Source organism: Gossypium raimondii, chromosome 10 (assembly GCF_025698545.1).
Source record: "Gossypium raimondii isolate GPD5lz chromosome 10, ASM2569854v1, whole genome shotgun sequence".
Lineage (NCBI taxonomy): Eukaryota > Viridiplantae > Streptophyta > Magnoliopsida > Malvales > Malvaceae > Gossypium > Gossypium raimondii.
In genome coordinates this window covers 24,108,016-24,118,694 of record NC_068574.1, presented here as the reverse complement: position 1 = coordinate 24,118,694, position 10,679 = coordinate 24,108,016, and the positions used below count along the sequence as shown (strand labels likewise).

Below are 10,679 nucleotides of genomic sequence, written 5' to 3'. Positions count from 1 at the left end.
TTGTTGGGTAAAAATAGGTGACTGGGCCGGTCTATATTAGGCGTATGTGTTACTAGGTCAAGCCTAGAGGTGTTCATGGGCCGGGCCGGGTTTGGGCCGGGCCCAGAAAAAAATTTCACCGGGTCCTAGGTCCTGCCCTACCACTTGAAATATGGGCCTAGAATTTTGCCCAGTGCCCTACCGAGAAAAATTCATAAGCTTCTGGCTTACCCAAATTTTTTTTAAATAAATACCAAAATTTATTTTAAAATTAAAATAAAAATTAAAAAGTATTTTAAAAAATTTTAAAATTTTAAAATTAAAAAAATTATTTTAAAAAAATTTAAAAAAATTTAAAAAAATTTAAAATTTAAAAAATTTAAAAAAAGTATTTTAAAATTAAAAAATAAAAAAATAAAATATTTATTATTCTAGGCCAGTCTGCGAAAAAAAGTGGTGCGAGGTCCACTGCTTTTTTAATCGGGCCTCGTTTTTTTGCCCAAGCCCATATTTCGGGCCTATATTTTTGCCCCAACCCCTTGGTTACTCTAGGAAAAGTTAAGGTGGTTTTGGCACGATGAGTTATAGGAACTGGATTGTAGTCCTTGCCTTCCTTGATTTTGGTTCTGGTTACCCATGTAATACACTGATTTTGGGATCGATGGACATTCTTTGAACAGATGCCCTTCGCCACAATAGACACAGGCTACATTTTCAAATTGATTAGATGGTTATGCTATAAAACTATTAAACCCATTAGTGGTAAAATTTTTAACCATTGAGGAAATCGAGGATACCTAAGATGCGAGTGAAGTAAGAGCGTCTACTTTATGTATTCCAACGACTCGTCTTTCTGATACTGCTCGATTGGTTGGCCATTGATAATTGTTATTGGCAATCCTCTTGATGATTTTATAATGAGAGTACCACTAGCAGAAGCGTCCACTACCATCCTCGAGAAACAATTGAGACCATTATAAAATGATTCAAGTTGGATGCAATGTGGGATTCCATGATGAGGGCACTTCCGTAATAATTCTTTGTACCTTTCTTATGCCTCATACAAGGACTCATCATCCATTTGTTGGAAAGCAGTGATCTCGTTCCTCAACTTAGCATTCTTGCTAGGCGGGAAATACTTCATGAGGAATCTTTCTACTAACTCTTGCCATGTGGAAATTGAATTTGGTGGCAATAAGTTCAACCAGGCTCGAGCTTTGTCCCTTAGAAAATATGGGAACAACTTCAATTGTAGTGCATCTTCGGGTACTCCGGCTAACTTGAAAGAATCGCTCACCTCCATAAACAGTCTTAAGTGCATGTGAGGATCTTCAGTAGGCATTCCACTGAATTGGCCTACTGTCTGAAGCATTTGGAACATGACTGGCTTCAGCTTGAACTGTTGTGCCTTAATTTTGGGTCTCCTAATACCCGGATTAAGATCATGAAATAATGGCATGGCATACTGTCTTAAAGCTCTATCCCTATCATCAGCAATAAGGATAGGATTTTGAGTAGGGTTTGCTCCGTTTCCTTGATTCAGATTTTCGAAGTTCATCTCTTCGTTTCTTCTTTGACTTGCTTGTCTTCTCCGCTATCGAAAAGTTCTTTCAATCTCAGGGTCTACGTGGAGTAAATCGATGAGTCAATCAATACTCATAAAGACCTGAAACAAACACAAAAAAATAATAATTAAGTTAAAATTGAACAAAAAAATAAACCAAAATGCAAAATTAACAAATTCACAAATAATGACTTTCTTAAATAGTCTCTGGCAACGACGCCAAAAACTTGGAACGACGGAAATGTGAAAATGTACACAATCACAAAAAGTAATAACGTGACAAGTAAATATCGAGTTATTGTACCCACAAGGACTGTGGAAAGAATTATTTATGAATGCAATTAAAAACACTTTCGTGAAGAAAAATATTTTGATTTGAGGAGGTGATTAAAAACTAAGATTTTAACTAAATGAAATAAATAAAAATAAAAATTTAAGACATATTAATTAAATTAAACATATCAACATTACAAATTTTCATAGACATGTTCATAACAAGACAATAAAATTAAAAGGATAAGAAACAAGAATCAAATCTAGTATTTCTCCGAGGCTTAAGTAGTTTGCTTCGCTCCTCCTTCTCTGCTTATTCTTGTTGAATTGAGACTTCCAAAACACTTGAATGCTACTCCAAATGGTGGTTGAATGACTCTTTTTCAAGAGGTGAAATCGGCAAAGGAATAGGGGTAGAAAATAAAGAACAATGGAAGGGAATGAAGAGAGAAAAGTGAGAGAGAAGTGAAGAAATGAATGGGGTTGAGATATGTTTGAAGTGAGAAGCCAAGGGGAGTATTTATAGGTTGATAAGGCTACTAAAAATAGCCAAAATCAGCAGCCAAAGACTCCCTCCATGGCCGGCCACACATGTGGCATGTTTGAAGATTTCAAACATGCTATTTTTAGGTAGGGGCAAATCTTGAAATGCATGAATAGTGGAGGGGTTTGAATGCAAATTGAAGGAGTCTTCAAGGGCCATTTTTCAAGCCAACTAATCAACCAAAAAATCTGATTGGGTCAACATGTGGGACGGTTTTGGGCTGCTCAGTGCTCGGTTGGATCAATTTTCTCGGTTCAGCTCAACTGGACCCTTTTTCATAATTAATTAATAATAATTTATTTAACACAAATTAAATTGGATTAAAATTAAAATTAATTATATTATGAATTAATACACATAATTTGGACCGTCTTAGGCTGAAAATTTAATTAGCCTTGATGCTTCAAAATTACTTCTCGATTTTGTGCTTCTAGTAGTGTCTACCAAGCCATTTCTTGCCCTTTGTGCGAATCTGTCAAAAATAATCAAAATTTGATAAAATTAATTAAAATTAAAATTTTTCATAATTTGAGTGCAATTTAATTTTTTTATAATTATTATATATTTTTTGACAAGAATTTCACTGAGACTACATGAATTTGAGTTAAAAAGGGCATGAAAAAGTGTGTATATTTTCGTGTTTCCACTAGGCCGTGTGAGTCACACAGCCTAGCCACATGGCCGTGTGACCCTTGTAGTATGAAAAATTCTATCTTTTTCCATGAAATTTAAAATATTTCTGATTTAGTCCCGAATCGTTTCTAAAGTGTTTCTAAGGCCTAGAGGGCTCAAATAAGGGATGTTATGCCTGTGTTTGATTGGATTTTGCAATGATTATGAATGTGTTAAAGTTACATATTTTCGGTAATACTCTGTAACCCTATTCTAGAGATATACGGGTGAGGGGTGTTACACTTTCTATTAATAAATTTTGAAAATGAGGGTTCGAAGAATTTTGCAGTAATGTGGGTGATGATCCGGCCAAAGCTGAGTACTGGTTAAAAAACATGCAAAGAGTTTTAGATGAGATGTTGTGTCATCCAGTGGTCGTTTTTGTAACAACTCGTTTTTTAATGGTATCAGAAATAGTAGTTTAAGGACCACCATTCCAATGAGTGAATCTGTAAATATTATTATTTAATATTTATGAGTTAAATATGGTGATATTGTGGATTTTGATTTGATAGATTTTATTAATTGGACAGTTAGTTAAGGTACAAGTGGTTCGTACTGATAGTTAGTAGTTTTCAGAAATGAGGTTTCAAGACCACGTTTTCATAAATTAATTTCGCAAATATTTTTATTAAATATTTAACGAGTTATATTATAGTTGAATCGAATCTTGGTCTAGTAATTTTAATGTTTGATTGGTTAGTTAATCGATATTAGTTATTATTTGCTAAAAGGCATTATTAACATTTATTTAAGGTTCTATATGACAATTAATCCATTTTTATCCTAGTGGTCGGTTAATGTATATGATAATTGAATATTAGTTAAATTAGAGTTTAAATAAATAAATTAAAATGTTAAAACATAAAAAGAATGAAGTCATCTTATTTATTTATTTTTGTCCACATAAAACAACCATTTTTTGAGCTTCTCATTTTCGACCAACAATCCTTTTTGCTTGGTAATGTTTTCTAAGCCCATTTTCATAATTTTTATGTTTCTAAGATCATTGCAACTAGGTCCAACTAACTTGTATCTTGGTTTTCAAAACTATTAAAGATTTCTAAAGTTACCATTTATGTTAATTGAAGTTTTTGAATGTTTATGGAAGATTTTGAGGTTGAGAAATGAAATGGGATTAATTTGGTAAGTAAATTTTATTAATTTTTAAGTTGAGGACTAAATTGAAAATATACTAAAATTGGTATTATTTTTGTAAATTGTGATAATAGAAGGTTGTATATGGATATAATTGAAGTGGGTTTAAACTTTATGTAACAACCGAATAATGAAATTGAGTTGATACATGTTTATAATTAAATAAAATAAGAGGATTAGAACTAATAAATTGAATTGATTTATTGAATAGATCGAAAATTGGACCAATTTGAAGATAATCGAGAAATGACAAATTTTGTTAATTACTCATTAGAGAGTTGTTTTTTTGTTTTCTTGAATGGGAAAGTTCATACAAGATCTTTGTGTTAAATTTTTATGTATTTACAATTATAATTTTAATTATTCGTAATTGAAATTTTAATTGTTTGCAATTCAAGATGTAAAGGTGAGATAGAGGATTAAATTGAATAAGATGAATTGCAAATTGAAATAATTATTGAATTGGCCTTAAACTGGACTGAAATAGGATATTTTATGTAATGATACAATGTAATTTAGACAGGTTGATAGTGATAAGGACTGAATTGAATATATGTAAAAGTATGATAGAATGTTGTAATCGTGAAATTGAATCAGTATGGTTATGTGATGTGCTACTATAGTTGAGAATTGATTATTTGGTTGATGAAATTTTTAATGAAATTGAGAAATCGTTACCCTATTAACTGTTCGGCCAGAGTTGGATATAGTTGGCATGTCATAGGATAAGAAAAATTCAGGGTTATACGACTACGTGTCAGGGAGTGCTGGGCACCCCATTTGTCGGTTATACTGACCAATGCTAGGCACATCTATTTTTCAGTTATACCGACCAATGCATGGCACATCTTATTATTTTTAGATTTATCTGATAGGCACTAGGTGCCAAAATGGTGTGTTGGTTGGATCCGTATATCTGTTCGAGTCCAAGTGAGGTTAATAGGGAAATAAAATGTGAAATTTGATAAACGATATATAAATTGGATTGATAATGTGATTCAATAATATAAAGATGATTTACGATATATATCGATAACATGTAAAAGATGTGAACCGAATTTACGAGCCAAAGGGCCATTTTGAATTCATGATGAATTGAACGATGTGATTCAAAAAATGATATATTGATATAATCATATAATATGAAATGAATAGAATTATAATATCAATGATACCAATGTGTTAATATGATATATTCTTTGGATTGATTAATTGGAGCATGTATACATTGATTCATGTGATATCATTGAGGTTTTAGTTGCATTTGTAAATTGAAATGTTAATTGAATTTTGTCAATGGTATTGATTGCTTGTATCATGAGATTGGGGTTAAATTTAATTGAAGTGTTAAATGTTTGAATTACTATATGAATTGGTTATGGAATGAACTCACCTTGTTGATTTAAGGTTGCCATGTTTAGGTAAAACCTCTAAGTTGAATAACTTATTATATAAATTCATACATTGATGTAAGTCGTTATTTTAATTCTTGTGAACTTACTAAGCGTTGTATATGCTTACTCCCTTTTCGTTTTCTTATCCATGTATATGTTATCCCGGTATTGGTTTGGTAGACTTTTGATCGTATTAAGGCATGGTTATGTGTGGCATGTACTTAGGGAGTCTTATGTTTGGGAAAAATATTATATTTTGAGTGAGTTTGACATTTGAATACCATTAGTATATGTATATATATAACAGCCAATTTTCAGTGCAATAGAAATAGTAGTTTTGACACCACAAATTTGATGTCAAAATAATTATTTTATTAATATTTTAATGTCTATAGAATGTTAGTATTGTCGTATAAAAATTTTGTTACGAAATTTTATCGTTAGGCTGCTTAATTTGATAAAAGGACTAAATTGCATAAGGTGCAAATTTGAGTTCTATAAGTAAAATTGTCAAATTGCTATGAAATTAGAATATGAGTGGCCTTCAATGGTAATTAGACCACTAATATAATTAGTGGAAAAAGATGAACATCTTTTAATGGTTTTAAAGGTTATTAATTAAGGTTAATTTGGTAAATTAATAAAATATCATAAAATAAAATAAGTAAAAGAAAGATATCATCCTTCTTTCTTTCTTTTTCAACTGAAATTAGCACCTAAGGAAGTCATTAAAGACCTTCCAAGGTTCAGCCATAGTCCTTTTATGCATGTAAGTGCATTTTTGTTTCGTTTTTAATGATTTTTATGTTTTTGGAGTTGTAGTTTAATCTAGCTAGCATGGGTACTAATTTGCAAAACTGTTAAAAGTCTAGGGTTTTACTGTGAATGCATATTAGTTTTTTTTATGTTTGACGGATGAAAATGAATGTTTGATGATAGTTGAACAACTTTTGTAATGGGAATTTTGATGAATTTGTCAATTAGGGATTAAATTGAAAAATTAAAAATTATTCATGGTGAAATTGTGAAATAAATGAAATGTAGGGCTTGTGAGGGGTCTAAATAAAGTTCGGCTATAGTGGGTTGGTTCCAAATTGCATGAATTTCATTTTATAAGCTTAAGGACTAAATTGTAATGGATCCAAATTTATAGGGGCAAAAGTGTAATTTTTCCAAAATATGATTTTTGGATTTAATTGAATAGAATGAAGTTTGAATGAATAAAATTTGATTATTTAGATCAAGAAAAGCAATGTACAGATTTAGATCAGGGAAAAGAAAAAGTGTTGGATTAGTCGATCATATTTCTTCAGTTGTGATCGAGGTAAGTTCGTACATTTAATTAAAGTTGTATTATGCTCGATTTACATGCTTTTATGTTATATTATGCTATTAAATCTCTACACAAAAATCCAACAAGGTTTCGACAACTTTAGAATCTCGTTTGAACCTTAGGAATATATATGATACAAATGGCATGTCATTAAAGGTTACCATGTTTCGAGTGTTGGTCTTGTACGTCCTACCCGTGGCTGAGTTTCTGGCATATGTTGTGGTTACTTGACAGCTTGTGTGAGTAACATCGTGTAGCTACGTCTTGACTGATAGCTTGTGTTGTGGTTAATGATATAGTTTATATGATATCATATATATATGGTATTTAAAGTGGTTGTCGTTTTGCCATCTAAGTACTTAGTGATGGTAGTTGAATGGATGAACATTAAGGTATGCTATCAGATGTTGTATATGTATGATATAGATAGTGCCTTGAAGTGTTAATGGTTAGTTTTGGTAGCCTTAAATGTATATTGGCATTTGGTATAGTTATTAAGATTAATGGTATATGTGGAAATAATCATAATGGTATTTGTTGTGCATGTAATTGGTATATGAACATTATGGCAAATATGGAATTGAAGTTGTTCAATTGGTGGTTTGAATTATGAATGAATTTGGTAGGTGTTCATTCAAGTTTGATTGTTGAGTTTGAGGTGTCATTTTGGCGTATTGGTTGAATGGTTAGTTTCTATGATGTTCTAGCTTGTATATGTATATATACTAAGTGTCATTTGAATGCATGAAAATAGATACATTTTGTTTATGCAAGTGGCTAGTCTTTGGGTGAGAAAAAGTAACCTATTTTTCATCCACACAGCCAGAGACACAGGCATGTATCTCAGCCGTGAGTGACACACGGCCAGGCGACATGGTCGTGTGTCCGCTGTAGCTTATTAAGGGCTGCAAGTCAAGTAGTTACAGGGCCTAGCACACAGCCTGGGACATGGGCGTGTGGCTTGGTCGTGTAAACTAAGTCAGTTAGTTCCACGGACACGGACACGGGCTGGGACACGACCATGTGTCCCTACCTCGAATGCCCACACGACCTGAGACACGGGCGTGTCTCTCTACCATGTGACCCCTGTAGTTGAAAAAAATTATCTTTTTTTTGAAAAATCTCATGTTTCTGATTTAGTCCCGATTCATTTCTATGATCAATGACCTCTACCCCCACCTGTTCCCCAACCGGTCCCCGTTATTCTCAAGGTTTGGAACCTTTACGTGTGAATAAGCCACCTGTTGATAAAATTCACAAATATGGGGCCAAATAATTCAGGGCTACAATTGAAGATGATCTTGAGCAAGCATAATTCTAGTTATAGCATACGATCCGAGTTTTTGATGAGCTATCTTGTTCACCAGCCAAATGTGTTAAATGTGTTTTATCTCTATTGAAAGATTCAGCATATCAATGGTGGAATACATTGGTCTCTGTTGTGCTGAGAGAATGTGTAGATTGGGAATTTTTCCAAACTGGGTTCAGAAAGAAATATATAATTTAAAGGTTTCCTGATCAGAAATGCAAAGAATTTCTTGAGCTTAAACACGGCCGTATGTCAGTATCTGAATATAAAAGAGAATTCGTCAGGTTGAGCAAGTATGCTCGAGAATGTTTTCCAACCAAGGTTGCTATGTGTAAATGGCTCGAAGACGGGTTAAATGAAGACATAAAGCTTCTAGTCAGGATTCTCAAACTAAAAGAATTCATTGTTTTAGTAGACAGAACACATAAAGTCGAGGAGCTTAGTAAAGAGAAAAGAAAAGTTGATTCTGAAGCTAGAGATTCAAAAAAGAGATTAACTGGGAAGTTGTATCAGTCGTTGTCAAAGAGATCGAAAGAATACCATAATCATTCGACTGCTTCAGTGGGATATCCTAGCAGAGATCGGGGTAAACAACATTTGAGTTCTAAAACTCAATCTACGTTAGTAGCGAGTTTTGGCAGTGTTAAAGCCAACAAGCCTGATTGTCAGCGATGTGGACAACGAAAATTTGGTGAGTGTCGGATGAAAGACAGAGCTTGTCTCAGATGTGGTTCGCAGAAACACTTTATTCGAGATTGTTTTGAGTTACCTGATAAAGAAAATATTCAAACTATTCGACCGAGTAATACAGCTGCGAGAGGGAGACCGCCGAGGAACCCTTGAAATGTAGATAATAGCTGTAGTGCGAGTATGGACTCTACTGTGACGTCTGAGGCACGAGCACCAGCTAGAGCCTATGTGATCTATACGCGAGAGGAAGCTTCTGCTCCAGATGTTATTACTGATACTTTTTTTTATCTCTGACACTCAAGTTACTGCTTTGATTGATCCTGGATCAACCCATTATATATATGCACGAATCTAGCGTCAAGTAAGAGTTTACCTATTCATTCCACTGAATTCGAGGTTAAAGTATCGAACCCCTAGGTCAGTATGTGTTAGTTGATAAAGTCTGCAAGAATAGTCCTTTGATGATTCGGGGTTATAACTTTTCTGGCTGATTTGATATTATTGCCATTTGATGAGTTTGACGTGATTCTGGGTAAGGATTGGCTGACTCTAAATGATGCTATTGTGAATTGTAGACAAAAGCTTATTGAATTAAAATGTCAGAACGGTGAAAATCTTCAAATTGAATCGGATAGTTTGAACGTGTTGCCTATGGTTATTTCAGCCATGTCAGCACAAAGACACGTGAGAAAAGGTTGCCATGCTTACCTTGCATATGTACTAGATTCTAAAGTATCTGAGTTGAAATTTGAATTAATACATGTGGTTTGTGAGTATCCGGATGTGTTTTTGGAGGAGTTACCTGGATTACCGCCGATCAGAGAGGTTGAGTTTTCTATTGAATTAGTACCGGGAACATCACTGATATCGATAGAATCGTATAGAATGGCTCCTACTGAGTTGAAAGAGTTGAAAGCACAGTTACAAGAATTGACAGATAGAGGCTTTGCTCGACCTAGTTTTTCACCTTGGGGTGCATCGATTCTATTCGTTAAGAAAAAGGACGGATCAATGAGATTGTGTATTGACTACTATCAGCTCAACAAGGTTACGACCAAGAATAAGTATCTGTTACCACGAATTGATGATTTATTTGATTAGTTGAAAGGTGCAACGGTATTCTCAAAGATTGATCTACGTTCTGGTTATTATCAGCTTCAAGTTAAAGATTTGGATGTTCCAAAAACTGCATTCAGGATAAGGTACGGACACTATGAATTTCTTATGATGTCGTTTAGTTTAACTAATGCACCTGCATTATTTGTGGATTTGATGAACAGAATCTTCGGACCGTATTTAGATTATTTTGTTGTAGTGTTTATCGATGACATTTTGATGTACTCACGAAATAAGTCTGAGCATGCCGAGCATTTGAGAATTGTGTTGCAAACCCTGCGTGAAAAGGAATTATTTTCCAAATTTAGCAAATTTGAATTTTGGCTTTGGGAAGTTGGTTTTCTGGGACATATCGTACCAGCCGAAGACATTAGAGTTGATCCGAGTAAAATTTCAGTAGTTGTTAACTGGAAACTTCCAAGAAATGTGTCTGAAGTTAGAAGTTTTCTGGGATTAGTTGGTTATTATCGAAGATTCGTCAAGAGATTCTCTATGATTGCTACACCGATGACGAGACTTCTACAAAAAGATGTGAAGTTTGAATGGTCTGAGAAATGCCAATAAAGTTTTAATCAGTTGAAAGCACTATTGACTAAGGCACTAGTTTTAGTTCAGCCCTAATCAGATAAAGAATTTGTGATTTTCAG

General features: G+C 33.6%; 1 non-coding gene across 1 annotated transcript; it reads left to right on the top strand.

Moving 5' to 3' along the window:
- Nucleotides 1-986: 986 nt before the first annotated feature.
- On the top strand, nucleotides 987-1,093 carry LOC128034189 (small nucleolar RNA R71). Its single transcript, XR_008190321.1, has one exon. It is a non-coding gene; the product is annotated as a small nucleolar RNA R71 (small nucleolar RNA).
- Nucleotides 1,094-10,679: the final 9,586 nt, after the last annotated feature.